The following is a 27937-nucleotide window of genomic DNA, read 5'->3' on the forward strand; positions in this document are numbered from 1 at the left end:
AAATTGTTACATTGTTCTCACATGTAGGGAAAAGACTCCCTACACTCAGGGTCACATACCATTTGTTACTAAAAAAACAATCTGATGCTTTGGGAGTTTTTCTTCAATCAACAAAGAGCTTTGCTGAACAAGTGGTTCGGTGCTTGCTTAGCAAACTTTGAATGCTATGAATGAAGTCACTATGATCCCTTCACAACATGTAATCACTGCATAGATCATAACCTCTGCTCCCCTGACAGACCAGAACACTGTGTGCCATGGTCTGAATAGTGCCCTCTCCTTAAAGCCATATTCCTGTGAGTATAATATGGCTAGGTTTATTGATATATCCTTAGCGGGGCAAGGTACCAGGCTGTGGCTGAAAAAATCTCCATGAGGTTGTACAGCCCTGGGATGTGTCTCTGAGTGAGAGAAAGTCAAAATTTGCACCGAAGAAGGGTTCCACGTCAGCCAGATTCCTGCAACCAATGAAGATTTCTACATTCAGATTCATTAACTTTTTTGGAGCTCAGATTCCTCCAGTGGAGAAAGGCCACAAGCTATGGTGGAAAAGGGCTCCACAAGGCCCGATTCCTTGTTTGCGATGTTCCGCTGAAACAGATTTGCTGCTGTGGAAAAGTTTTGTGTGGAAGCAACCTTACTCTTGGGCCAATGGCGACACATCCTTCATTCGATTGACTTGGCAGGTTTATCCCAGTCCTCTTGAGGCCTTTGGAGTCAAAAAGTTTCCAAGTCCTGGGTTTTTCAGGATGTTAGGAATAATACACATTGACACAGCTATGGGTCCTAGAACCTTAGGAACAGCACTTGGGGATTAAGGATCACTTCAGCAGATACAAGCAGCTGAGTACACGACAGGGCCAGCTGGAACTGGCAAGCTTATCTCTTCAGAAAAAATGGTTTCTAGCAACCCCTTTTGTCCCTGTGGCTTGGAGTCGACTTCTTAACCACATTAAGGGGGTTATTCAGCTCCTAGGTGACATCCAGAAGCCCATGTAAATGGGTTTTTAGAGGCTTTAGGCAGAAAAAAGACAACAAAATCCAGCAAAAAGTGGGGGTGACTATGCAGTAAGACACATATTCCTACAAGCTATAACAAAATATATGTAACAAATCAGCAACAGAATCATGTAAGAGTGATTAGATGGCAATTACTACCCTTTGTTGCTATCTGCAAGCCCGTTGAAATGCACTGAAGCATGTGCAACTTAACTCATTTGATTCAAGGTGTTCTTGAGGTAAGTACATTTAGCGATTGCTTGTACCAGAAGCAGTTTGTTTGAAAAAACAACCTTTTACCCGGGTCAGAGTTTTTTTTATGTCATGTCGGGTTAGATTCCCTTGATCATGTATTGTCAATTCCACTGTCTTCATAAATTTGGTGAAATTACAACTCTGCCAGACAGAAGCTCAAACGTTTATGTTTACCTAGTTTTCATCTGACTAACACCAAGCAACAAGCAATACTAAGAGAAGGCAAATATATATACATTTCAAGTGTAACATTTCAGAGGTATTGTTTACCTCCCATGAATATACTGTGATTCTGACGTCCATTTGGAGGATATTTTGTCATTTATTTTGATCACATTAATAGCTTAGACAGACACAAACTGTGCAGTGTACTCTAGTTGTTTTAAACTTCTGAGATCTAATCTAGACGTCTGATCAAGTCAATACATTTTCGTCAAAACATAGAGGTCCATTGCCATTTGTTTCTCTCCTTTATCACAATTCCTATCTTTGTCAGTGACCTTAAGGCAAGAACCCTGCAGTGATGAAGGATTGCCTACCTAAAGGAGGGGTTATTCACCCTCTTCTTTGTACAGTAGGTGAAGTAATATTTTTGTGTTGGACCTGACCATTTTTGCAGGGTTCGCCCTTATATTAGCTTTTCTTTGCCAAACCTGTTTTTGTTGCCTTTTATAATTCTGTACACTTCTTCTTCTAAGTAGTGGAAAAGTACTTCTGCTATCCCTCCTAAACATGGTAACATTGGCATAGACCTATTGGTTCATTTCATTTGCCGATAGGTCCTTAATTTATGGAAGTACATGTACTCAGGGTCTGTAAGGCAAAAACTACCAGTAGGCTGCAGCACATATGTGCCATCCACTAAAGTAGCCCTGTAACATATGTCTCGGGCCTGACACTGCAGGCTGTAGTGCAGTTTTAAACTGCTATTTTAACCTGGCAAAATAAACCTTTTGCCAGGCTGAAACCATCCTTCTTAATACTTGTAATTCATCCTTAAGGTGGACCATAAAGGATCATAAGGCAGGGTGCATGGTATTTAAAAAGTAGGACACATATACTTAGGTTTTAGATTACCTGACAGTGAATAACTCTTAGAGTTGATTTTCACTGTGGCATACCTACCTCTCCCATAGACTAACAATGAGTTACATAATAGCACAGAATAAGTCATAACTTCAGTTTGGGGGTAGATAGAGGGATACTTCTTCCACTCATTAGAATTTTAATTTTTAATTGTCTTCAATGTTAATGTAATTTTATAAGTTACTATTCTGAAAATGCGACTTCTGGAAAGTTTACATAACACAATGGGAAGTGATCTTGTTAAGGGAGTAGTGGGAGGGATCCATACCAAACTAACAATAAAAAGAATAACTCCTACATCATAAATTGTTAAAACGTTGCAGAGGTTGTGTAACTAATTCAAGCCTACTCTTTCAATACAACACGTTTCATATTTTTCAGAAAAATACTTTGAGGTCATCACACACATTTACACAAACCTAAGAATGTACTAAAGCATTGATTTATACACAAAACAAAATTGGGACTATGAAGACATAAATGTTATACACAATTAACAAATATTACTTTTTTGACATATAACACATGCACAAAGGACTTTTTGGGTTACAAAATTATTATAGTGCATTCACATAAATCTTTAAAATAATGGAGCAAACATTTAACATCCAAACAAAAAAACTCACATTTACCTTATGAACATATATCTATAGAACAAAAATAAGCATCAATCAAGAGAGACTTTCCTCTTCTACTTCAGCTCTTCTCCAGGCAGAGGTTCCTCTTGGTTTCCAGAAGTGTTCTAAAGTCTGTGGTTTTGGGTGCCCTTCTTATACCTATTTTGACCTTTGAAGCAGGCGTACTTCAAAGGAAAGTCTCTCTTGATTGTGAAATCCTGCCTTGCCCAGGCCAGGCCCTAGACCCCCACAGGGGGTTGGAAACTGCATTGTGTGAGGGCAGGCACAGCCCTTTCAGGTGTAAGTGACCACTCCTCCTCTCCCTCCTAGCACTGATGGCTCATCAGTAAATGCAGACAACACCCCAGCTCCCTTTGTGTCACTGTCTAGTGTGAGGTGCAACCAGCCCAAATGTCAAACTCACCCAGACAGGGAATCCACAAACAGGCAGAGTCACAGAAATGGTTTTAAGCAAGAAAATGCTCATTTTCTAAAAGTGGCATTTTCAAACACACAATCTTAAAATCAACTTTGCTAAAAGATGTATTTTTAAATTGTGAGCTCAGAGACCCCAAACTCCATATATCTATCCGCTCCCAAAGGGAATCTACACTTTAGTCATATTAAAGGTAGCTCCCATGTTAACCTATAAGAGGGACAGTCCTTGACAGACCGCAAAGCGAATTTAGCAGTATTTCACTGTCAAGACATATAAAACACATTACTATATGTCCTACCTTAACCACACACTGCACCCTGCCCTTGGGGCTACCTAGGGCCTACCTTAGGGGTGTCTTACCTGTAAGAAAATGGAAGGTGTATGCCTGGCAAGTGGGTACACTTGCCAAGTCGAATTTACCGTTTAAAACTGCACAAACAGACACTGCCGGGGCAGGTCTGAGGCATGATTACAGGGTTACTAATGTGGGTGGCACAGCCAGTGCTGCAGGCCCACTAGTAGCTTTTGACTTACAGGCCCTGGGCACCTTTACTGCACTGTACTAGGGACTTACTTAGTAAATCAAATATGCCAATCATGGATAAACCAATCAACCATACAATGAACACAGAGAGCATATACACTTTAGCACTGGTTAGCCGGTTTTAAAGTGCTCAGAGTTTGAAAGCCAACAGCAACAGGTCAGAAGAAATAGGAGGCAAAAAGATTGGGGATGACCCTGCATAAGCAAAGAAAAGTCCAACAAATAGTAATGAAAAATCCACCTACACCAATAAGCAGGATTGCTCACTACCATTCCAAAAATGCTCACGCTATTCCTCACAGATCAGTAATTACCACTTAAGTAGCTTCAAGGGAATTTCCAATGTGAGCCTGCGAGAGGAGCAGGCCTCACAGCAGTGAGAAACAAAAAAGCTGTTTATCACCACCAGGACATGCCACACAATGAAGGCGCTTGTCCTACCTTTTACCTACACAGCACCCTGCCCATAGGGCTACTTAGGGCCTACCTTAGGGGTGACCTATATGTAGTAAAAGGGGGCGTTCCAGGCATGGCAAGTAACTTTAAATGCCAAGTCAATGTAGCAGTAGACTGCACATGCAGGCCCTTCAGTGGCAGGCCTGAGACAGGTTTGAAAGGCTACTTCTGTGGGTGGTGCTTGCTGCTCTGCAGGCCCACTAGTAGCATTTAATTTACAGACCCTGGGTACATGGTATACTACTGTACAAGGGACGTATAGGAAACTTAAATGTGCCAAACAGATGTAAGTCAATCATGCTAAGTTTAAAGGAGAGAGGAAATGCACTTTAGCACTGATAAGCAGAGGTAAAGTGCCCAGAGTCCTACACCAACAGGCAGGGACAGAAAAACAGGAGAAGGAAGGCAAAAGGTTTGAGCATACCCCTGCAAAATGGGCAAGGTCCAACCGACAAGGATTGTTTTTTTTTTTTTTAATAAGGCTCTCACCACTCTCAAATGACAACCTAATGTCTTACAATTAGTGTTCCAGATACTGTAACATGGCTCAAAAAGATGCAGGCTGTTGAATGGTCTTGTATGTTGGATTATTTGTCTGAGATTGCTCTGCTGTAAGAATGTAGTAGTGATGGCCCATGTCCAACAGCCCTCCCAACCATACTGTTGAATCAATGATGTAGACAAAGTGTACTCCAGACCGAGGTGGCAGAATGGCTTTGTGTCTATTGCCTGAACCATGGTTGTCCTCACTAGTGTATGTACATCTGATAGTGTGTCAAAGACTGCCATCAATGTCTGCCACAGATATAAAATGAAATTTGAAATTGTGGTAGGGCTGCCAACCTACGCGGAAGTATAAATTAAAGTTAGGACTGCTTGGGTGAGTTTACACAATAGTTATGAAGCAGAGTCTAGTAACACAACATTGGACACAAGCTTCTCCTATGAACTTTTCATAAAGGTTGGGCAGTCTTACACTGAGGACAGCCATATGATTTTAAGCCATGCTTGGCTGGATCGCCGTTCTCTAAGAGGTCATGATGTGGACATCATTGGACAGCATCAGAAACTAAATATTGAAGTCTCCCACCAAAGTAGGAGGAATGTGGTGGATTGTTTACCAACCTACGCCTTCAGTGTAGATGTCTGACAAAGGTTCAGCAGGGAGTGCAGGCTTGCAATTACTTCATTCTGAGAGAGAATGTTTCCCCGATTCAGGAACTACGGGCCAAATCAAAATTACAAGTAAGTGGTAAAACTGCACTCCTGGTGTTTTTTCGTCAGAACATTCACGTTCTCAAAGCAGACGGAATGGGTGGGTGAGACATGGCCTCAAAATTAGAATAAGCATCATATGCTGTTGGCTATTATTTTCGCCAGCAAAATGTTATAATTTTTTTTTATTGTAGACATCAAAGTCGCCATTCAGGACAATAGAGAGTGCGCTTTGAAATGGCGAATTTTAGATAAATGCTTTTTTGACATTTTCCTCTTCATCTTCGGCTAGACTATTTAATACTGTAGCTTGCTGTTTCTAATTTAATGATAGTGGCATAATGATACAGATGTAATCATTGAGGGATTAAACCGAACCCATATGCCGGCTTTATTTGATAAGTATTATCGTAGCTCAAGAAATGTTGCTATTTAAGACAAATGATATAAACATAGGGTCTGAAAATGTCTTTGGATTACAAAAAATTAAATTTGATGCCTGCTGCCATAGCCTGTTTGTTAACTACATATAATTTATAGTAAAGGTTAAAAACATCTCAAATGGCAGAAAAAAGTGGCATATATATCATGCAGCCCGAAGTTCTTTTTTTATATAAAAAGAATAATCTTTGTGTCAATTTGATCACGTTTGGAACATCTTTCGAAGATGTTATGATAAGGTTGCCGTTGGAACTGGTACCTCTGCATAGCCTTTATATATAAGACATTTATCTTAGGATGGCATTGAAAACATGATAATGGTAATGTGTTGCTTTTCGCTTGCTGTTCAATGGCACTTTTGATATGCCATGCTGCAAAAATGATATTCAAACTGAAAAGAGATGTACAGATCTGCATTGTGTGTTTGTATAGGGATTGTTCTAATCTCGGATGCTGTTGCCATACATACTTAAATTGTTATGGTCCTACAGAAATGCTCATTGTAAAACATTCTGCCAGTTCTTTTACAGCTACACGCAGACGATAATGGCTCAGAAATCCCTATTCCCCATCTGTTCTGAGGGAGGCTTTTGGTAGAGTAGTTGCTGGAATTGTGCATTTTGGGACAGCAATGGGACTGATACTATGGCTCCAGTGTGTGGCGCTGATTGGTGGCTTTCGCTGATCAATGGACAATGAACATATAGCAACACTTGTCCCCGTGCATTGTTCAGTGTCATTTGAGGGGATTAATAGCATGGATGAGCTGATAAGATATTGAGCTCTGTGCTTCATAACCTCATTGAATTCTGCATTAATGTGATTTATTGGTCGGTTGTGGAACTCTTCTTTGTAAACGCAAGGACACTGCGGGATATCACTGAGAAGCATGGTTGTAAAATCCATTTGTAACAAAATGGCTGTAATAATTCACCTGCAAGCCCTTTTTAAATTAAGATGTGTTATTAGTAATTCCGGGTATTTTGGAATCTCTTATTTCATATTTGCAGCTGTTGTTTTAGAGCTGGCTTGCACCTGCTTTATTTTGCTCGTATGTTCTTTCAGGCACCTTTTGGCGTTCGTCATTCTCTTCTTTCCTGGATATGTTAATCATAAATTATGTAAAGCATGGCATTCGAAGTTGCTTTGTCTTAAGGCAACAGTAACAGCCTAATTATAAAAAAAAAAATTAATCTGCTCCTCTTAAAATAATAATAAACCCCCTGTTTAGTATCACATTTGTTTGTGGGTGGTTTGGTGCGATTTTTCTCCCAAACATTTGGTATCACAATCCTTTAAAAATAGAGCATAATATGAGCAGATATCTAGGGCCTGATTACGACCTTGGCGGATCGGAAACTCCATCAGAAACGTGACGGATATCCCGCCTGCCCTTTTACAAGTTCAATAGGATATAATGGAACATGTAATAGGGCAGGTGGGATATCGTTCCTGACGGAGAATCCCATCGGCCAAAGTCGTAATCAGGCCCCTAGTCTGTATTTTAACATGTGCTTCACCTCTCCCAGACGAACCCCCTTGTTCCTGATCTTTATGTAATAATGTTGTAATACTCCAAAATGAAGAGAGAGGTGTTGTCTAATCTTCATGAAGGTTTATTAGGAAGAAAATATTTCCAGTTCGAGGTCCAGGCTCAAGTGACCTCTCACATTCCAATAGAACCGTCCCAACTTCAGGTTCTACAAGAACCACATGTCACTACTGTTGTTCTACAAACCATTTACCACACCTTACCTCCTGAGTACTGCCTGCATTGTTGAGAATGGAAATGAAATGTAGACATTTACTGTAGTAGCAAAGGTGCTGTTTCAAACCATTTTGGGCACATCTATGTTTGGAAACAAAGATGGAAAAATGTGGGAGCCACCCAGATAGCATGATTTACATGACCCAACGTACCACAGCATTCCTCATGTAGGTGTAAGAAATATGGCCACTTCACCCCAACCCTGATGGAACAACACAGCTCTTCCTGTCAGTTTGCACTCTCTTCAAACTTGCAATATTTACCAACCCATCACACCCAGCATGCCTCCCTTTCTGACAGCTCTAACTTCTGGTGCCCATTGTTACACCTGAAACCAGGACATTACCAGACTGGGGTTGAAAAAGTACAGAAAAAACATAGCTCCACTTATACACCCAGGACCTGGAATAACATCCCTTTATGTATCAGGACCACCCCAACCCAGCTACAGTTTAGGAAAGAACTGAAAACACACCCCTTTAAAGAATCCTCATGATGAAGGAAGAGTCCATGTTTGCTCGCCACCCCTCATTGAGACTATATATTTGCCTTTGACAAAGTGCAATGCTCTGCTACGGTTACCTTTTTACTTAGCTAAAACACTCACTACATCCATAGGTAGATTGGTTAAGTAACAGGGGATGCAAATAAATCTTTGCCTGGAGTTTTGCCTGGAGCCGTAGCTAACACTTACAAGGGCTTTTGATAGCACAGAGTAGCAGAATTCACCAGTCCTACATCTCCAATCACAAATTGAATGGACCTCATAAGAATGAAAACCTGAGTTTGACAAGATGCTAAAAGGTAACTAAAACACTTTACACACAGCCCTGCATCAAGTGCTTAAATCACTGAGCGTATTACTGGAAACATGCGACCCTTTCATACGTCTTCTTCTATTACACAAAGCAAGCTTCTTCTTGAAAGAAAAACGCTAATTAGACACATTTTCCTATTACAGTGTACCGGTTACCATTTCAATTAAACAATGATTACACTGATGCTAGAAAATGTTTGGTTGGATTGAAATGAATAAATTAACGAATTGTTGGCTTTGTTTAGTGCACACAAATATGAATCACACTGTGTCAAAAAATGCAAAGTAGCAGTCAGTGAAGGGAGCTGGAATACATTTAAATGTAGGCCAGTAATCACTATGCTTTTGTGAGTGAAGATAGGCCCGGACGTGTATAATGCTACACCCTTCAATTACGCAGTCATAACTTATGTTTAAAATAGCACTACATACCACACTTATGCCATTTCTATGTGCTATAGATAAAATATGTAAATGTTACTCAAATCATGGTATTTACCCGTCTGTGGAAGGGTGGAAGGTTGAGTCTGCTGTGCCGCCAGGATTTTAAATCATGACTATCATACACCCCATTTTGTTAGCTGTGAGCATTCAGCTCACTGAGGCGTCCTGACAGCCAATTTCCATAAAGTAATGTGACTGCATTAGATTGCTGATGCATTTGAGGAATTTCTGACCATTATTACGATGGTTCAGGTGTATTTCTGCAACGGCCCATTTTTCTATTTCTAGAACAGATTTTGCTCAAGAGGTTTTACAGCATGACTCGAACTGAATTCTATTCGGAAATTCATAAAACATTTAGTAGGTCGTGGGTTGCAGCATGCCACACCGAAATTCCACCGCTTTTGAGATGTTCACCTTACAGTATTGACCATGGAGAGGGAAATGTCCTATTTCCACCACTGACTTCACAAAGGATTGCTAACATCCTGTTAGGTACGCAACTACACATTGAGAGTATGACTTTTCAGTAGTATGACAGTGCCTAGATTTGAAATAGACGAATTAAATCCGTTAAATATGTAGACTATTGTGTCACATTTGGCCTACTTTCTGATTAGCAACAATTTGTATTATCTGCTAGAAACGTCTAGCCACAGATTCTTTACCTAGAAGATTCCCCAGGTGTCAGACTGGATTCGGAAACTTCTGACGAGCAGCACCCCAGCATCAGTCAGCTCCACATGACATCGTCGGCATCAGAAATGACATTCATGGTGCCTATGTAGCTATCACCCCAGCATGCTGATTTCAGTTCTCTTCTTTCTGCACCAGTCACTGCAGATCAGTAGAGAGCACCTACCAGTCAATTTTTGACTGACTTTTTCGGCCTTTTATTGAATATGTTTTGGAGACTTTGGGGCATATTTACAAGAAAGTGGTGATAGAGGCAAATCCATTTCCAACTTTCTCCCAAACCCCTGGTTCCTTCAAATCCTTCAAATCTTTGCTTTAATTAGTTAAGTTAGTTAGCAAGACTCTTATCCCCTTATCATTCTCTGGAATGTAGGAACAACAATGCCTGGCATTAATCATTTTACAGGCTCCGCCCTCTTTCGCTAAAATTATGTCTAAAGCAAGCCTATTTTGAAGCATCATAGCTCTATCTGCAGCCAATTCAGTATTTAACAGGAGTATTGCCCCTGTAAAGTTTGTCAGCATGTTATCCACAATAGTAGACAACTTTCATATCTTGATTGCATTCAGAATAACCCCTACAGAAGGAATTATTGCATCAAAAATATCTCCCACAATTGCAGAAGAGGTTTCCTTCCTCTGTCGCTCATGATGTAATTCAGTCACTTTCAGAATTTTCTTTAAATCATCTATCTGATAAATCTTAGGGAAAACTATCCGTAAATAGCATGTCCCATACCATCCTCTAGGAAGACAGTAATAAGCATTAAGTCCACAAATATTGTAGATCCCAGGAAGCACAGGTTCCTGACAATTCAACCTAAAAGTCCATTTACTCTGAAACAAAAATACATGCCTACATTCACTCGTTCCCACAAATAAAGTGTCAGTGCATGATTTTGGCCTATATATACAAAGTTTCCCTACACGTAATGCATCTAAAGCTAATTTTCCTTGTGTTTTAATAGCAGTGTAGACATAATCATTCTTATAAGTCCTTTTCTCCAGTCCTTTCTCTAACGTCTCCTTCAATGCCTTCCTTCTGTCATCAGTATGCCCTTTGAAGCTTTTTTCTAATGGGGTTAATAAACAAGTCAGGTTGTTACGGTGTGCATAAGCAGTTCCAAATGTTAGTGTTGGTTCAAAGAATCCCCTAACTAATACTATATCACGTTCCTTAGCTACTTTACTCAAATATCTAATAATGGGTACAAAAGAAAACACTACGTCTTGATTGGAATAAAAATACTGAATATACTCTTGATTATAGAATCTGGTTATTAGCAAACTACAAGTTATCACATACGTTAAAGGTAAGCTGTGGTACGTAACCCCTTCTTCCACAGAGGAAGGAATTTGTGTACACACAAGACAATTCCTTGCATCCATTACCTCCACATACTCACTCAACAACCGATAGAACACGTTAGAAGAAAGCTGTCCTTGAGCATTAGTGTAGTCATGCAAATATTTTTCATCTAGCTTGAACCTCTCTAAAGCTGTTAATGTAGTAGTCTCAAGTACAGTAGCTTCTTTCATCTCATGAATAGACATACCCACAATCATTATTATAAACATTGTTCCACACAGAATTTCCACTCCAACACTCAAATATCTGCAATATCTAATATTTTTAGCTCGATTATTTAATTCAGTCATGATCTCTTAAGAATCAGAAAGTAGAAATAGCTCTTAATTAAAGTGCAACAGGATTTTTTTTTAAAGAAATGCTTCTTTTCTCACAGTTCAATTTCACACACAAGAACCCTTTTCTCCTTTGTCAAAACTCGGTTACCAGCTTGTCACATCCAGATTTACAAATGTCATATCAGGTTGTCAATGTCTTTTCCCGTTTTATTTCCATAGTCTCTTTTTAGATTTTCTTCAGATTAGCTCAACAACTCAGTCTATTGATTCCCTTCAGCTTGCATCAAAGTACTGATTCGGAACTTCTCTGTCAAAGCAAAAGGACATGAACTCATTTTGCCATTCACTTGTTGCTGCATATGCCCACTCAGGACCTGTGTATCTTCGACTTACTACCCTCTTTCTTTTCAACCTTTGTTCTCCACCTGATTCTCCTTCACTTAGTTTCCCTTTTTCCTTTTAGCATCTACTTCTTCCTCAATTGGCTCATTTATGACCAATTCATTCTTCTTTCTAATTTGGGATTCAGGACAATTGTCTCCTTTCCTTGATCCCTCTGTCAGTATTCTCTTCAAGCTTGGACTCTTCTCTTTTCATCTCTCTATGGTGTTTTCTATTGATGGACCTGCAACAGGTTCAGGAGGAGTCAGACCACTTAGGCTTTGATCCGTCTCAACTCTTTCCCCCTCTTGATCTGGCACTTGCTCTGCTTGTGCTTCAGCACCGTCTGCTTCTGGGAGAACTCTTCCTGTGCTCGGTTCTCCTGCTGCATCTGTTGAGTTAGACTCTCCCTCACCCTCCTGTATTTCTGCACTTTCGTCTCTTACTGGGGTGATTGACCCGTCTTCCACCAGCTCTGGGTCAATTTCAGGTTCAACCTGCTCTTGTTCTGGTTCAGGTACAGCCATTTCTTTTGCTGCTGTTGGTGCTCTCAACAACATCTCTTCATGCTCTTGCGGACTCACCACTCTCTTTGTGTGGCTTGCGTGTATCCAATTCAGCAGTCCTGTACACTTCACAGCTGTCATAGTTGTCAGCACCACCTGGTTTGGACCTTTCCAATGCGGCTCTAGGCAAGTCTATCGAACTTGCTTTTTGATGACGACCCAATCTCCAGCTCTCAAATTGTGACCTGGGTCATGGATGGGTGGCAGGGTAACAGCCTGCACCTGCTGAGAGAAAGATTGAACCAAATCAACAAGACCTTTGCAGTAGTTCAACACCATATCATCTGTAATATTGACAAGACCATTTGCTGGAATTGCTGGTAACCTCATTGCTCTGCCCATGAGAATCTCATGGGGTGACAGTCCTGCCTTTCTGTCGGGTATATTTCGCATTGACATAGGTAATGAAAAAGGTAATGCATCTGGCCATTTCAGATTTGTTGCAGCACACATTTTGGCAGTTCTTGACATCAGTGTACCATTCATTTGCTTCACAAGTCCTGAAGCTTCTGGGCAGTAAATGCAATGCAACTTCTGCTCAATGTTTAATGCTGCACATAAGAGTTAGATCACTTCGTTATTGAAGTGTGTTCCCCTATCTGATTCTAAAGAGATCGGAAATCCGAACCGTGGTATTAACTCTCTGAGCAACAGCTTTGCAACTGTGAGACTATCATTCCTTCGTGTGGGGTATGCTTCAATCCAATGACTAAACACACACACAATCACCAGCATGTACCTTAATCCACCACATGCGGGCATTTCAATTAAATCTAACTAGATTCTGCTGAATGGTCCTCCTGCTCTTCCAATGTGACTCAAATTTACCACAATCCCTTTCCCCACATTTAATTGCTGACAGATTACACATCAATGACATACTGCCTCTGCTGCTTGTCTGAACTTTGGATTAAACCAATTAACCTTGAACAACCTAACCATGGCATCTTTTCCAGTATGTGCTTGGCCATGATAATAACGGGCCATTTGAGTCAACAAACTGTTTGGCATCACCATCTGACCCTCCTCGGAGACCCAAATCTCATCTGGTCTTTTTAACATTTAAACTTTACCCAAAGCTTTTTTTTCTTCCTTGTCTGCATTTTCCTGCAATGTTTTCAATTCCTCTAGTGTGTCAATTATTTTCAAAGCAAAACTTGCACAGTTATTTTCTTCTTCAGGCATTAATTCCCACTTGTCTTTGAACGATATACAGTTCAATGCGCAAAACCTTGCTACTTGATCCACATATCCATTTCCCAAGGAAATGTAATCCTGTGTCTTCTGATGTGCACTACATTTTACCACAGCAATTTCATCAGGTAACTGAATTGCGTACAACAACTCTTTTACTTGGTCGCCATTTCTCACTGGAGTTCCAGTAGAGGTCATACAACTTTGTTGCGACCACAACTGGCCAAAATCATGAACAATTCCAAATCCACATTGACTGTCAGTATAAATTGTGACTCTTAATCTTGTAGAAACATAGCATGCTCTGGTAAGAGCTACTAATTCTGCTACTTGTGCAGAATATACACGTGGAAACTATGAAGCTTCTAATCTGCCTAACAATGTGCACACAGCATATCCTGCTCTCAGTGTGCATGCTCCATCTCTGAGACACGAACCATCAACAAAGACAATTTGGTCATTTTCTTCTAAACGCGTGTCTCTAATATCAGGCCTCGGTTTTGTACACAGCTCAGTCACCTCAAGACAATCATGCTCAATATCTTCCGCTTTTTCAATTTCAGCTATGCCACTTGGAAGCAAAGTTGCTGGATTCAACACTGTACATCTTTTCAATGTTACATTTGGAGCACCCAATATGCTTATCTTATACCTTGTCAGTGTTGCACCTGTCAAATATTGCGTTTTCGTCCTTGTCAGTAAAATCTCAACAGAGTGTGGTACCATTACCGTCAAAGGGTATCCCATGACTACCCCCTCACATTGGGAAAGACTTTGACCAACTGCAGCTACTGCACGCAGACAACCTGGTAAAGCTGCTGCAACCGGGTCCAAGGTAGCTGAAAAATAGGCTACTGGGCAATAAGCACCTCCATGGACCTGTGTCAAAACAGACAAAGAACAAGCATCACGTTCATGACAAAACAATGTGAAAGGCTTTGTGTAATCAGGCATTCCCAACGCTGGATCTCTTCACAAACTCTCTCTCAATTCAGTGAATGCTCTCATCTGGTCCACATCTAGGGTAGTGGGATCTGTAACTTCCTTATGTGTCAATTGCTGCAAGGGTTTGGCAATTTCAGCAAAATTTTGAATCCACTGTCTACAGTACCCCACCATTCCCAGAAACATTCTGACATCTCTCTGTGAAGTCGGGGGACTTCTCTGCAGAATCATGGTAATTCTTTCTCTGGAGATTGTCCTCAATCCCTTTTCAATCTGATGTCCCAAATATTTCACTGACTTTTGGCAATACTGCAATTTCACAGGTGAGACCTTATGTCCAAATTCTCCCAAATGATTCAAAAAGGCAATCGAGTCATGTTTACACTTGTCCCTCGTTCTGGACTCGATTAGCAAAACTAAAAAATTGTATTGCACAAGAGTCGATTGGCATGGCAATTCCAACAACTCCAGGTTCTTTTTCAAGATCTGACTAAACCGTGATGGTGACTCCGTGTACCCTTGTGGAAGCCTGCACCAGCTGTACACTCTGTCTAGGAATTTGAAACTAAAAAGAAACTGACTATCCTCATGAAGAGGCACAGAAAAGAAAGCTTGTGACAGATCTACTACTGTGAACCATTCTGCATCGTAAGGAATCTGAAACAGTATCACTGCTGGATTGGGCACTACCGGACAACATTTAACCACCATGTCATTCACTTTTTGCAAGTCTTGTACAACGAGCGCTTTCCCGCATGGCTTTTTCAAACCCATTAACGGTGAATTACATGGGCTGCTCAGCACTTCTTTCAACACTCCTTGTTTTAAAAAGTCTCCAATTATTTGTGCCACCTTCATTAAAACATCTTGTGCCATGTTATACAGTTGAAGCTGTGGGAACACTGGATTCGGCTTCAAAGTGATTTTAATCGGCTCCACTCCCCTAATAAGACCTTCTACTTTCCCAGTAAAATCCAAGACCTCTTCCTTCACTGTCCCCTGCAAGTCTGCATGCAATTCTTTCACAGTAAACATTGGGAAAAATTCATCAATGGGTACTCTCCATAGGCATTGTTAGTCATCATTTTAGTTGCTTGTTCTTCTTCATCATCACTATTCATCTGGACCTCTATTCCAGTATCTGAACAATTAATGGAACATTTTGTCTTACACAGTAAGTCTCTTCCCAATAGGGATACGGGACTTGAATCGCATACCACAAATCTATGCAATCTTTGATAATTTCCAATTTCAACCTGCACTGGTTCTGTGATTGGATTGGTCAACTGTCTGTTCTCCACACCCACAACTTGAACTGTCCTGCCAGAAAGAGGTAGATTCGGGACTTCAATGCTTCTTACTGTAGAGCGCTTGGCTCCTGTATCGACCAAGAATGAGACCTTGTTAACCCATCACTTTCCCCTTCACAAAAGGCCCCCTCTGATCTACATCAAGGGAAGTGGCAAGCATACCAGCTCCTTCATTGAACTGTCACTCATCCATTCTTCGTTTATTTCATCCTCACTGTAAAATGGAAACTGATGCACTGTGTTATTACTATTGTCTTGTCTTTGACCTGTGACCTGCTGAGTAAGCATCACCTGTTGCTTCTCCATCGGGGCTTGAGGCATCTGCATTTACTATCTAGATACCATAGGGACCTGCTGCTCTACTGGTTGTAATTGGGTAAATTGTGCGCGTGGCACCTGCATTTGCCACACGGGTAAGAAATTCTGTCTTCGATTCTGAACATTAGGACTGAATCCTTTCATTCTTGGGACTTTCACAGTTTGAAATGTATTGACGTCACCTTGCTGAACAACACCATCAACGGACACTCCCACTTCCAGCGCCCCACGTTTCCGCACAAATGACACGCTAACATCTTTTTCATTCCCTGCATGTTATTCTGAACAACCACAGTCCCTATGTCCGGACCACGCATCATGTCAATTCCACGTCCTCGACCTCTCATTTGAGGCTGAAACATAACAGCTCTCTGTTGTGGCGGCATAGGCGGTACTATAGCTCCTTGCACCCCTGTCTGGGCTGCTTTTATTTGCATCACCATTGCTTTTTCCTTCAACTTTTTCTGCTTCAATACAACCTCATTGCTACAGTACTTTGCATACTGCAACACCTCATCAATTGGTTTTGCCTGCCAGCCAATCAAATGATTCTTAATCGTCTGCCCTACTTCTGGTCTCAAACTTTCGACGAATCTGAACACAAAATGCAACATGTCCTTTGGCTCAATTGCTTCTTTACAATTGTACTCCTTAAATCCTTTCAACAATCTTTCATAGTAGGTATGTATTGACTCTATAGACTCTTGGATCGTTCTATCAATCCACTGCCAATCAATGTTTTTGGGAGAAATCCTTGTCTTCAGAAACTCAATCACCTTGTAATAATTTTTCATTACCTTGGGTAAAGGTGCAACTGTTACTCTATCCCTTTCCGGTTCACTTGTCGGCCAGTCTACTGCTCTCTTACAGTCGACCCACAAGTCTGCCGGCACCACTATCTCCAATAGCGTGTTCAAGTCTTCCCACAAACATTTGAAAGCTTCACAACTCTCTCTGTCTGTTGATACCACACAACCGGCTTCTCTCTCAATTTTGGATAATCATTTGTAAATGACAATATATCATTCCTGTGCCATGGAACATGAACAAACTGCCCTCCTGGAATTTCTCTCATCGGAAGCATCTTAACTGATTCTCCCTCGTCGACAACTTCAGCCCCTTCTTGTGATTCCCGTTTTCGTTTATCTTTTTTCTTTGTCCATCTATCTTCCCACTTCTCTAATGCCCCCCAAATCTGTGCACTCTGCAGCAATTCTCTCAAGTGTGCCTTCATTCTGGCTGATTCCATGTGTTCGAAATCCTTCACCTCGAAATCTATTCTATAACTGTGTTTCAAATGCTTTGTTTTCTCAATGTCAATGTCATGTTTTCTGCTAGCTCTGCCAATTTCTGATGCATTTTACTCACTTCTCTTGTAATTTTTGGGCATAAGTACCTCAGCTCTTCTTATGTGTAGGATTCTAATCTGTTTACACCCATTGTTCTCTCGACTAATTTGGTTGCTTCTATATTTAACCTTACGCAATTTATCTGATCTTCACCCTTGGATGCATTCTGAGGTGTGTTTAGACTATCTAACCATTCACTCAGTTGCTGAGCTGACAATCCCTGTAATGAAATATTGCTCGCATTTGGCACCAGTAGTGGTTGCACCACTGCACCTGAAGCTTGTGGGGTCAAAAGTTTCAAACTCTGAATCACATTCGGGCCATTCACTGCATCTGGAAGTGCTACAAGTGGACTAATACCCGTTAAAGGTCTAGATCCATTGAAAGTTTGTCCTGCGGACAACATCATCTGCACAGGATCACTCACTCCCCTCCTCACAAGACTGTGACCATTCTGTTCCCCTGCGTCTGATTTCTTCTGAGCAAATAAGGGTACAGCTGGACCAACAGTAATTGGTAGCGATATTGCATCTAGAGCTGCCTTAACACATGCACCTGGTGGGAATGTTACCCCCATTGCCTGATTCATGTCTGGTGTAATATCTGATTGCGTTCCTGTCAGTGGTGTAAACTTCAGCAAACCCTGTGCTTGCGCCGAAGGCAATAACATTGGTGTCGGGTCTGTCTGAACCAGCATTGGCTTCGGAAGCACTTGCTCCCTTAGTACCATTATGCTCAAGACTGTCTCTAGGACTGGCACATCCGGATACATTCTCTGCACCAAAGGTGGATGTGTCTGCGCTTGAACTACAATAGTAGTTCCTGCATTAGGTGTACTCTGTACTATCCCTGGTATTTGTCCGCCTTCTGCCCGTACAGCTCCCTTGGCTCCCTGGGCTTGTGCCGGAGCAGCTGTAGTGGCAGCAGCACTAGTGCCTGGACCCCCCGAATAGGTCGTTAAAGGTGGAGGTTGGTCTCTTAACAGCTGCGTAATGAGATCTTCAACATCAGAATCGTCATCATCCACATAAGACTTTCTCTTTTTCTTTCTTCCTGCACTCTCATCCTCTTTAGCACTATCTTCCTTCTCTGCATCGTCTCCCTCTCTAATTGCAGGAAACAATTTGACATGCTGTAATGTCACTGCTCTCCATCTCTTTTGTTCCCAATCCCATCTAGCTTCAGCTAATGCTTTTCCTAATTGCTTCATCCTCTTTTTGAACTTAATTTCTTGTTGTTGTCTGGCCACTAGCCAACATTTTCAAATTAAACGTTCCATGCTTCGGACCCTTGGTTTTTAGTTAACTTACACCATTGCTTCAACCACAAACACGGTGCTACACCTCGCAAATTCCATCACAATGTAAGCTGGAGTATTTTCTGGTGGGGTCGGCTCCCCCACTGACTCCTTAATGTAAGTGTGAGAAAACAGGGCTGATTGCAGAGGCCCCTAACTTTTTGCCCCCATTTTCCACTTTATGCTGGTGTTTTCCTGACTCTGATGGTGCCCTGGGTACTGCTAACCAGTCCCAGGGCCTGTGCTCTGTGTAAAATCAATATGCAAATTAGGCTAATTATAATTGGCTAAGTTAACCTACCTATAAGTCCCTAGTATATGGTAGGGCATGTAGGTTTAGGGACCACAGCATAGGTAGTGCACCCATAGGTGCACTGCTGAGGTGCCCAGTGTCATTTTAAAGGCAGGCCTGCCTTGCTGGCTGCTTTTAAATTAAAGTTATATGCAAATTCGACTTTGGAATTAAAAGTAGTTCCAAAGTCTTAAACTACCTTATTTTTACATATAAGTCACCCCTAAGGTGTGCCCTATGTGCCCCTAGGGCTGGGTGCCATGTAACTATAAGCAGGGACTTTATAAAAATAGTTTTATAAGCCCTGGTGAGGTAAAAACAGCCAAATTCGTTTTTCCCTCATTGTAGTAAATGGCCTTCATAGACTAGAATGGGGAGACTTTGTTTTAAATTTTAAAGTCTACTTAAAAGATGCATACCAAGAATTTGGTATCAAATTAATTGTTGTAATAAATCCCACAACTTCCAGTTGTTGGATTTAATATAACTTGTTCAGGTAAAGAGTTTTAGACTTTACCTAAAAAGTTGCCAATTTCAGCTCTGCATTGTTTTTGCTGCTGTGCTCTGATTGGCCAGCCTGTAGCAGCTTAGCCAAGCTGCCTTGATGAGGTGTGAAGTGGCCTGGCTTCACACAAAGGAATGTGCCCGTGGGAGAGAATCTCCCCTCAGCAGATGGTGAGGCAGGAAGGGGGAGTGCTGCCAAACTGGTCTTCAAAGGCAGAGAAGGACATTTGGAGCAACCAGCAACACCCCCACATCCTGCAACCCCAGACAACTAGGTGCCCCCTTGATTAGATTAGGAGAGGGCAGGAGAGGGGTGTGTTTATGATTTTTAGCCACACCAGTGGGTGGGCTCAGCCAGATGTAACCTCCAAAAATCAGATTCAGCCATGTTGGATTTTTAGAGAATGTTGCCCTCTGGGATGGATTTTTGCCACACTTCCCAGGAAGTGGTCATCGCAGGGGGAAGGACCCTACACCTGATTGGAGAACCAGGACCCCCCTGCTTTTCACCCAGGAGCAAGGATAAAACTGGCAGACCTGCACCCACACCTCAGATCCCCACCAGATTTCAACAAGAAAAGAACTAAAGGAGAAGAAGGACTGCCCTGCTGGACCCCTGGCCTGCACCTGGAACCTGCACTCAGAAGGACTGCACCAGCTGCACACTTGGGCTTCACCACAAGAAGGACTTTGCCTGGCTTCAACTGGTTCAAGGAGGGACTCCCTGTTTGCTACAGGTGAAAAATTGCTATCCAGAGTCCCCTGCACCAACTCCTGAAGAAAGTGACCAGCTGACCACTGTCCAGTGGCCAAAAAGGAGTTTGCGCCAGGTGCATTCTGGGAGTGGTAGTCCGCACCCCCCAAGGACCATCTCAGAACTTCTGGACCCTTGGGGTGAGCTGTGGACCCCAAAAGAACCTTAAAAGAACATCTGGGTGAAGCCCCAGAAGTTTGGAGAAGATTTGAGAATTTTTGTAAAAAAGCTCCATAGAGGGACCGACCCGCCGCGGAAATTCTAGCCGGCTTGCCTCAACCGCGACCCGGCCTGATTTGGTGGTTCGTCCCGGTAAAGAAAAATCTCAGAAAAAGAGACTAAGTCCGAAGGTAAAAAGTTGACCGGGACCTCCCAGCCATCGTATCCGAGAAGGGCTCCATGGACGTCGGATCAAGATCCAGGTTTACCCCGGTCGAAGGATTTTCACCTCGAAAAAACGACTAAGTCCGAAGGTAAAAATCTCCACCGAGGAATCCAGCATCGCGTATCCGGAGAAGGGCTCCAGGAGGTCGGATAGGACTGGCAGGTTCGTCCCGCTGAAGAAAATCTTCAAAATAAAGACTAAGTCAGAAGGTAACTTTTTAACCGAGGCCTCCCGCGACCTGTAGCCGAGCAGGGCTCCATCGCGGTCGGCCTGAAACTTTGACTTTGCCCTGGTCGAGGTGCAACCAGATGACCCGATTGGCGCTTTTTGTTTCTAAGCGCTAGAAAAATAATAATTCTTTAAAAATTCATATCTCTGGTTCCTTTTATCCGATTTTATTCGTTTTGGTGTCATTTTAAAGATAAAAATATAAACTATTTTTAGAAATTGGTTTTGGATTTTTAAACTTTTTCCTGTGTTTTATTTAATTACTGTTTTGTGATATTTGAATGCTTTACACACTGTCTCCTAAGTTAAGCCTTGACGCTCGTTGCCAAGCTACCAAGGGTTGAGCTGGGGTTAATTTACTGAGACCTAACTGGACCTAAGTGGAGGTTAGTGGCTTGTTGCTAGGTGTAGGTACCTACCTGCCCTTACCAATAACCCATTGTCCAACAGTAAGTATCACCCTTCATCGCACTCTTAAATGCCTTGAAAAACTTCATTTTGCCTGCTTTGTTTACTTTTGATTCAATAATTAAATGACTTTTACTCCCAAAATTCCCTTCACTCGCTTACTCAAACAATTGCCTCTTACGGACCGCTGCCAATCCACTTGCGGCTCTTCTCGCTAACTGACCTATCCCAGCGCGGCACACTCTGACATCACACTCACACAAAGCAGCTGACAAAGTCTTGCGGATCGTCCTCCTCGACTCGATTAACACAACTAATACTAATGCAAAGTATTGCGAGCACTTACCAAAACCAAAAACTAAAACAAACCTGCTGGTTTATTACATGAAGGGACACAATCGCTTCAGAGACATTACGGATTTTCACTAATGGCTCTCTTGGCTCATATAGCTATTCCTCTTTCTCAGCCTCCCACATTCGCAAGCAAAATTCGACCCACAAATTTTTACTCTCAACTGATCAATGGGTCTGTGCTGGTTCACATAGAATTCGTCAAATCTCAGTAGAAGTTTTCTTTTACTCAATTCTTACACACAAAGATTTGTTGACCACGCCCGATCAACCTACTAAACCAGACAGATTGCAACATATAACCAAGTGACTCCTACACTTGTCAATATACTCCGGAGTCTTAGACCACACAGGGTCTTTACATCACCAACAACCACGTGGATAATTTTTTAGCACAAAGCGCCACACACCTATGAAGTTCAGTGACTTCTCTACTATCATACCACGGAGTACGCACACTCCTACTAACCTCAACTGGAGTATGCACACTCCCTACTTTACCTCACATACCTAACAATTCACCTGCACTTTGCTTAAGCCTGTGCAAGCTCAACCTACCCCTTTCGCACTATCTCAAAACGCCGAGAACATACCCAATTTTACTAGCAGGATCCAGGATCTAGGAAAGTCATTTCTGGGCTTATGGAGACATCATCTTTGCTACAATTGCCATTTCAGAAGAGCAAAACTCAAATCTCATAAAAATACGAACAACTAACCCTAACGTAGACCAGTGTCATAACCAGTAATCACCACATAACTAGTTCTCCAAGGAAACTAGCCACCAAGCTGCTACCAAAAACTGCTAGCGCGCCCGGTCCTTAGTAAGTAAACTTACAAGAGGACGCATATAGGTTGATGAAAGTTTTAAATCGCATGAACTATCCTAGTCATACAGTGACCACTGAACCAGAAATCAACATCAATAAACAATATAAACACTTTATGAAACCACAATAGAAATCATACTAATAAGAAATAACCACTACTCATGGAAAGGGTTAACACGTTTTATTCCCTATTGCTTACAATTCTAAGTCATCTGTTACTTCAAAGTTTATTCAAATCAACTCTTTATTAATTCATCCGTTAAAAAAGACATTGGGAGTCATTACAACCCTGGCGGACGGTGTTAAAGCGGCGGTAAGACCGCAAACAGGCCGGCGAAAAAAAAAAGGGAATTATGACCATGGCGGAAACCGCCAACATAGACAGCCACTTTAACACTCCGACCGCCACGGCGGTACAGACAAACAGCGCGGCGGTCACCGCCAACAGACAGGCGGAAGACAAAGTACCGCCCACAGTATTACAACAAGCCAATCCGCCACATTTTCCAGGGCGGATTCACCGTGGATAAAAACACGGCGGAAACAGACATTTCAATGGGAAAACGCTCACCTCTACACAGTCCACGAGGAAGGAGGACACCATGGAGCCGGAACTCCAAATACTCCCTGCAATAGTGTTCCTGCTCCTCTACGAACATCAGCAACGGCGGCGCAGAAGACAACGGTGAGTACTGCACCTACGACATAAGGGAGGGGGGAGGCAAAAGTCAGCGACACACACGCGCAACACCCCCACCCCCACCCTGACCCTCGCACACTACAACGCACACACCAATGCATTTCCAAACATCACAGTAACAACCCCCAACCCCCCCCCGGAAGAATGCAAAGACAAAAGGAAATGAGTACAACCATTGTAATGTATCAAAATACAGTAAGCTAATATATACAGAAATATTTACAAATGCCAAAATATATACATCACGATCACTAGTGCAGGTATGCACCATCCAATGTCCGTGGACCACTGGGCCCAAAATGCATGGGCGAGGCACACACTAGATGCCTGTCCAGAAACGGAGAGAACACTGCAGGGGCATCAGATAGAAATACAACAGGCACCTCAGGGGGAAGGGAAGGGGGGGCACCTCAGCCGGATGACAGCACCACGCCAGATCCATGACGGGGCTCCATGCCCATTGATGTATCCTGGGGAGTGCAAAGCCACAGTCTCACAAGTCTCTTGGGAGTGCAAAGCCACAGTCTCACAAGTCTCTACAGTGGGTGGGTTGCCCACTGGACCATCCTGGGGAGTGCAAAGCCACAGTCTCTTAAGTCTCTACAGTGGGTGGGTTGCCCACTGCCATATCCTGGGGAGTGTAAAGCCACAGTATCTCAAGTCTCTACAGTGGGTGGTTTGCCCACTGGACCATTCTGGGGAGTGCAAAGCCACAGTCTCTCAAGTCTCTACAGTGGGTGGCTTTCCCACTGGACCATTCTGGGGATTGCAAAGCCACAGTCTCACAAGTCTCTACAGTGGGTGGGCTGCCCACTGGACCATCCTGGGGAGTGGAAAGCCACAGTCTCACAAGTATTTTCAGTGGGTGGTTTGCCCACTGTACCATCCTGGGGAGTGCAAAGCCACAGTTTCTCAAGTCTCTACAGTGGGTGGGTTGCCCACTGGACTATCCTGGGGAGTGCAAAGCCACAGTCTCACAAGTCTTTTCAGTGGGTGGTTTGCCCACTGTACCATCCTGGGGAGTGCAAAGCCACAGTCTCTCATGTCTCTACAGTGGGTGGGTTACCCACTGCCATATCCTGGGGAGTGCAAAGCCACAGACTCTCAAGTCGATAACAGTCTCCACTGGTTCTGGAGGGGGACTGGTGCCCAGAGTGCTTCATCCTGTGAAGGACGGAGGTAGTGGATGCATGTCTCCACTGGTTCTGGAGGGGGACTGGTGCCCAGAGTGCTTCATCCTGTGAAGGACAGAGGTAGTGGATGCATGTCTCCACTGGTTCTGGAGGGGGACTGGTGCCCAGAGTGCATCACTCACCCCGTGACGGTCCCAGTTGCATCACTGCCCCTGCCACCCATGGGCTAGCGGGGCTTGAGTTGGCGGTCTTTGCCCTGTTCAGCGGTGCTTGAGTTTGCAGTTTCTGACCTGTTCAGCGGTGCTTGCCATGGCGGTCTTTGCCGTGTTCAGCGGTGCTTGCCCTGTTCAGCGGTGCTTTCCCTGTTCAGCGGTGCTTGCCATGGGAGTCTTTGCCCTGTTCAGCGGTGCTTCCCCTGTTCAGCGGTGCCTGCCATGGCGGTCTTTGCGCTGCTCAGCGGTACTTCCCCTGTTTAGCTGTGCCTGCCATGGCGGTCTTTGCCCTGTTCAGCGGTGCTTGCCCTGTTCAGCGGTGCTTGCCATGGCGGTTTCTGCCCTGTTCAGTGGTGCTTCACTTTGCTGTCTCTGACCTGTGCAGCGGTGTGTGCCATGGCGGTCCCTCATTGCCCAGCGGGGCTGTGGCTGCCGGGGCCCTCCAGGGCACTGACTCTGGCGGTGGTCTCCTGACCAGTGACGATAGTGCTGCCCTCCAGGGCACTGACTCTGGCGGTGGTCTCCTGACCAGTGACAATAGTGACAATAGTGCTGGCGGTGGCGTCCTGGGCAGCGGGGATGATGGCGGCCTTCTCTGCCGTGCTGCTCTTCCCAGACCTTGTGAGCGGCTTTGCCGGCAGGAGTCTTCACCCTCTCCCGTCGGGCACTGTCCAACTTCTGGTGCTTCACAGGGTGGGGACTGGCTGTGCTTTGGCTCCGTGTCACACTGGCTGCCCTCTAACAGGCACCACTGGTACCGGACTTTTTTGGGCTGAGGTGCTACTACGGGACCTATGAATTGGAGGGTGGGTGGTGGGAAAGAGGTCAACGTTGCTCAGGAAAAGTTTCTGACGAACACTGGAGCGGGTAGCTGGAGGGGGTCTGGGAGTGGAGGAAGAGGAGGTGGTTGTAGGAGGTGTAACTTTAGGTGATTTGGGTGCAGGTGCATGTTCTGGAGGCTGTCGTGAGGTGGATGGATGTTGGGTGTGTGTGTGCCCGCGTTTGTGTACTTTGGGAGGGGGCGTCACAGACACACTGGGGGAGGACACAGGGGACATTTAAATGATAGTGGGGGTGGTGAGTGCAGGTGAGCGGGGTGTGGTGATGGGTGTTCAGGTGCAAGTCCTAGTGGCTGTAGTGGTAGTGCATGCAGGTGAGAGTGTAGACGACATTGGGAGGGAGGAGGGAGATGACAAGGAGGGGGACACAGTGGAGCCAGTGGATGTTGCTGTGTCTGTATGTGGGTGACGCTTGTGTGAGTGCCTGTGGGATGTGTGGTGCCTATGTTTGCCTGAGCTGCCCTTGTGTGTTGACGTGTGTGCAGGCTGGTCTGATGGTGTGCTTGGGATGGGCTGAGGTACAGGGGATTGGGTCTGGGTGGAGGAAGTTGGAGGGGGAGGCTAGACACAGAGACAATGGCTGCCATCAGTGCTGAGGCCAGAGATTGCAGGGTTCGATGATGGGCAGCCTGACCAGAATTAATGCCCTCCAGGAATGCATTAGTGTGTTGCAACTCCCTTTCTACACCCTGGATGGCATTCACAATGGTAGACTGCACAACAGTGAGTGACCTGAGGAGGTGAATGGCCTACTCACTGAGGGCAGCATGGGTGACAGGGGCAGGGGCTGAGGTGCAAGGGGCGAAGGTGATGCCAACTCTCCTGGGTGAGCGGGCACGGGCACGGGCCGAAGGCTGAGGGGCTGCTGGGAGGGCGGCGCTGGAAGGGGGGGTGGCGGCTGTACCTGTTGAAGTGGGGGGCACAGATGGAGCCGCCACCACAAGGGAGCTCCCAACGGAGGACGATTCCGTGTCACTGTTTGCTGATCCTGTGACTGCCGTGAAGCTCCCCTCGCCCTCCATCCCACTGGTGTACTCAGAGTCCGTGGTGTGGCCCTCCATGGCCATGTGGGATGCAGCCCCCTCGTGCTCCGGTGCCACTGTACCTCCGCCTGATGATGCTGATGCACAGGAGAACAGGGAGAGCACAAGAAGGGGGGGGGGGCGACAGAAGAAAGACAGGTTGAGTGCATGGCTTACCGCTACCGTTGGCGGACAATACAGACACAGCAGCACTCTGCACTACGACGCGCTCTTGGCCTCTACAGATGCAGTTCCTGTGATATGGCCTACATGGCTATGGCCGACATCTGCACACATAGATGACACAGGGGCATGAATACCTGTACTTGGCACTCTACAGAGGTGGGGTGGGGTGCCACATGGCCTGCATTACGGAGGGGCCTAGCCTACGGAACTCGCCCTGGCCTAGGGAAACCCACAGCCCTCCTCCCCCACCCAGACACCTCCACTGCGCGCAAAGTCAGCAGAATGAGAGTGTATTCACCCCCTTGTGTCTGCTGTGATGCCCTCATGTGCCCATCCAACTCAGGGTAGGCCACCGCCAGGATCCGGAACATCAGGGGGGTCATGGTGCGACGGGCACCCCTCCCACGTTGGGAGGCCATCCCCAGCTGAGCCTCCGCCGTCTTCTTGCTCCAGCGGCGAATGTCCTCCCATCTTTTACGGCAGTGGGTGCTTCGTCTCTGGTGGACCCCCAGGGTCCGGACGTCCTTGGAGATGGCACGCCAAATATCCTTCTTCTGGTGGGCGCTGACCTACATGACATGTACAGTGGAAGAAGAGAATTCATTAACAACTGCACCGTCGAAGTGAGTGGCCCACAACCCTGCCCTTGCCATGTGGCACATGCATTCACACTCATTCATGCTCGCTGAACTGTGCCCCCTTCCTTCTTACATCCAGCCCTCTCCAACCAGGCATAGCCCATACAACTTGCACCCTATGTACTCACCTGTTGGTCAGGAGAACCGTAGATTAGCGTGTACTGGGGGAGGACCCCATCCACGAGCTTCTCCAACTCCTGTGCAGTGAAGGCAGGGGCCCTTTTCTCAGACGCACGTACCATTGTCTCTTCCAGACCGAGGTCACAGCAGCACTTGCAGTATAGGTCCTCTCCTGTCGAAAATCAGGTATCGAGTGATTGAACAGGTAGAAAATGGCGGTCACGTCTGCGGCGGTGAAGTCCGCGGCGGTGCATATCATCACCGCCGGCGCATTTCGTCATTGGCTCCTGGGACCCATAGGGTCCAATGTTAACCAATGCAGCATTGCGCCACTGTCTACGACCGCCTACTGCGACGGTGTACAACGCCAGCGCAGTTACCTCATATCCAATTGTCCCAGTTTAGAGGTCAGGCATCCGCCATTTCAGGGGCCCACATGGCTTCATTTTCTACTGCGTCACACATACCGAGGCCTGGACTACACACACATGCAGACAACTCTTTTCAAATTTGTTTCGTGTTCTGTGTAGCTGTGGGTACATACCTCTGAA

The 27937-nt window shown here is 44.5% G+C and overlaps 1 protein-coding gene across 3 annotated transcripts in view; it reads left to right on the top strand.

Moving 5' to 3' along the window:
• Positions 1-27937, top strand: part of SFMBT2 (Scm like with four mbt domains 2) — an 872139-nt gene that overhangs the window by 822206 nt on the left and 21996 nt on the right. The gene's annotated exons all lie outside the window — the stretch shown is intronic.

Source organism: Pleurodeles waltl, chromosome 4_1 (genome assembly GCF_031143425.1).
Source record: "Pleurodeles waltl isolate 20211129_DDA chromosome 4_1, aPleWal1.hap1.20221129, whole genome shotgun sequence".
Lineage (NCBI taxonomy): Eukaryota > Metazoa > Chordata > Amphibia > Caudata > Salamandridae > Pleurodeles > Pleurodeles waltl.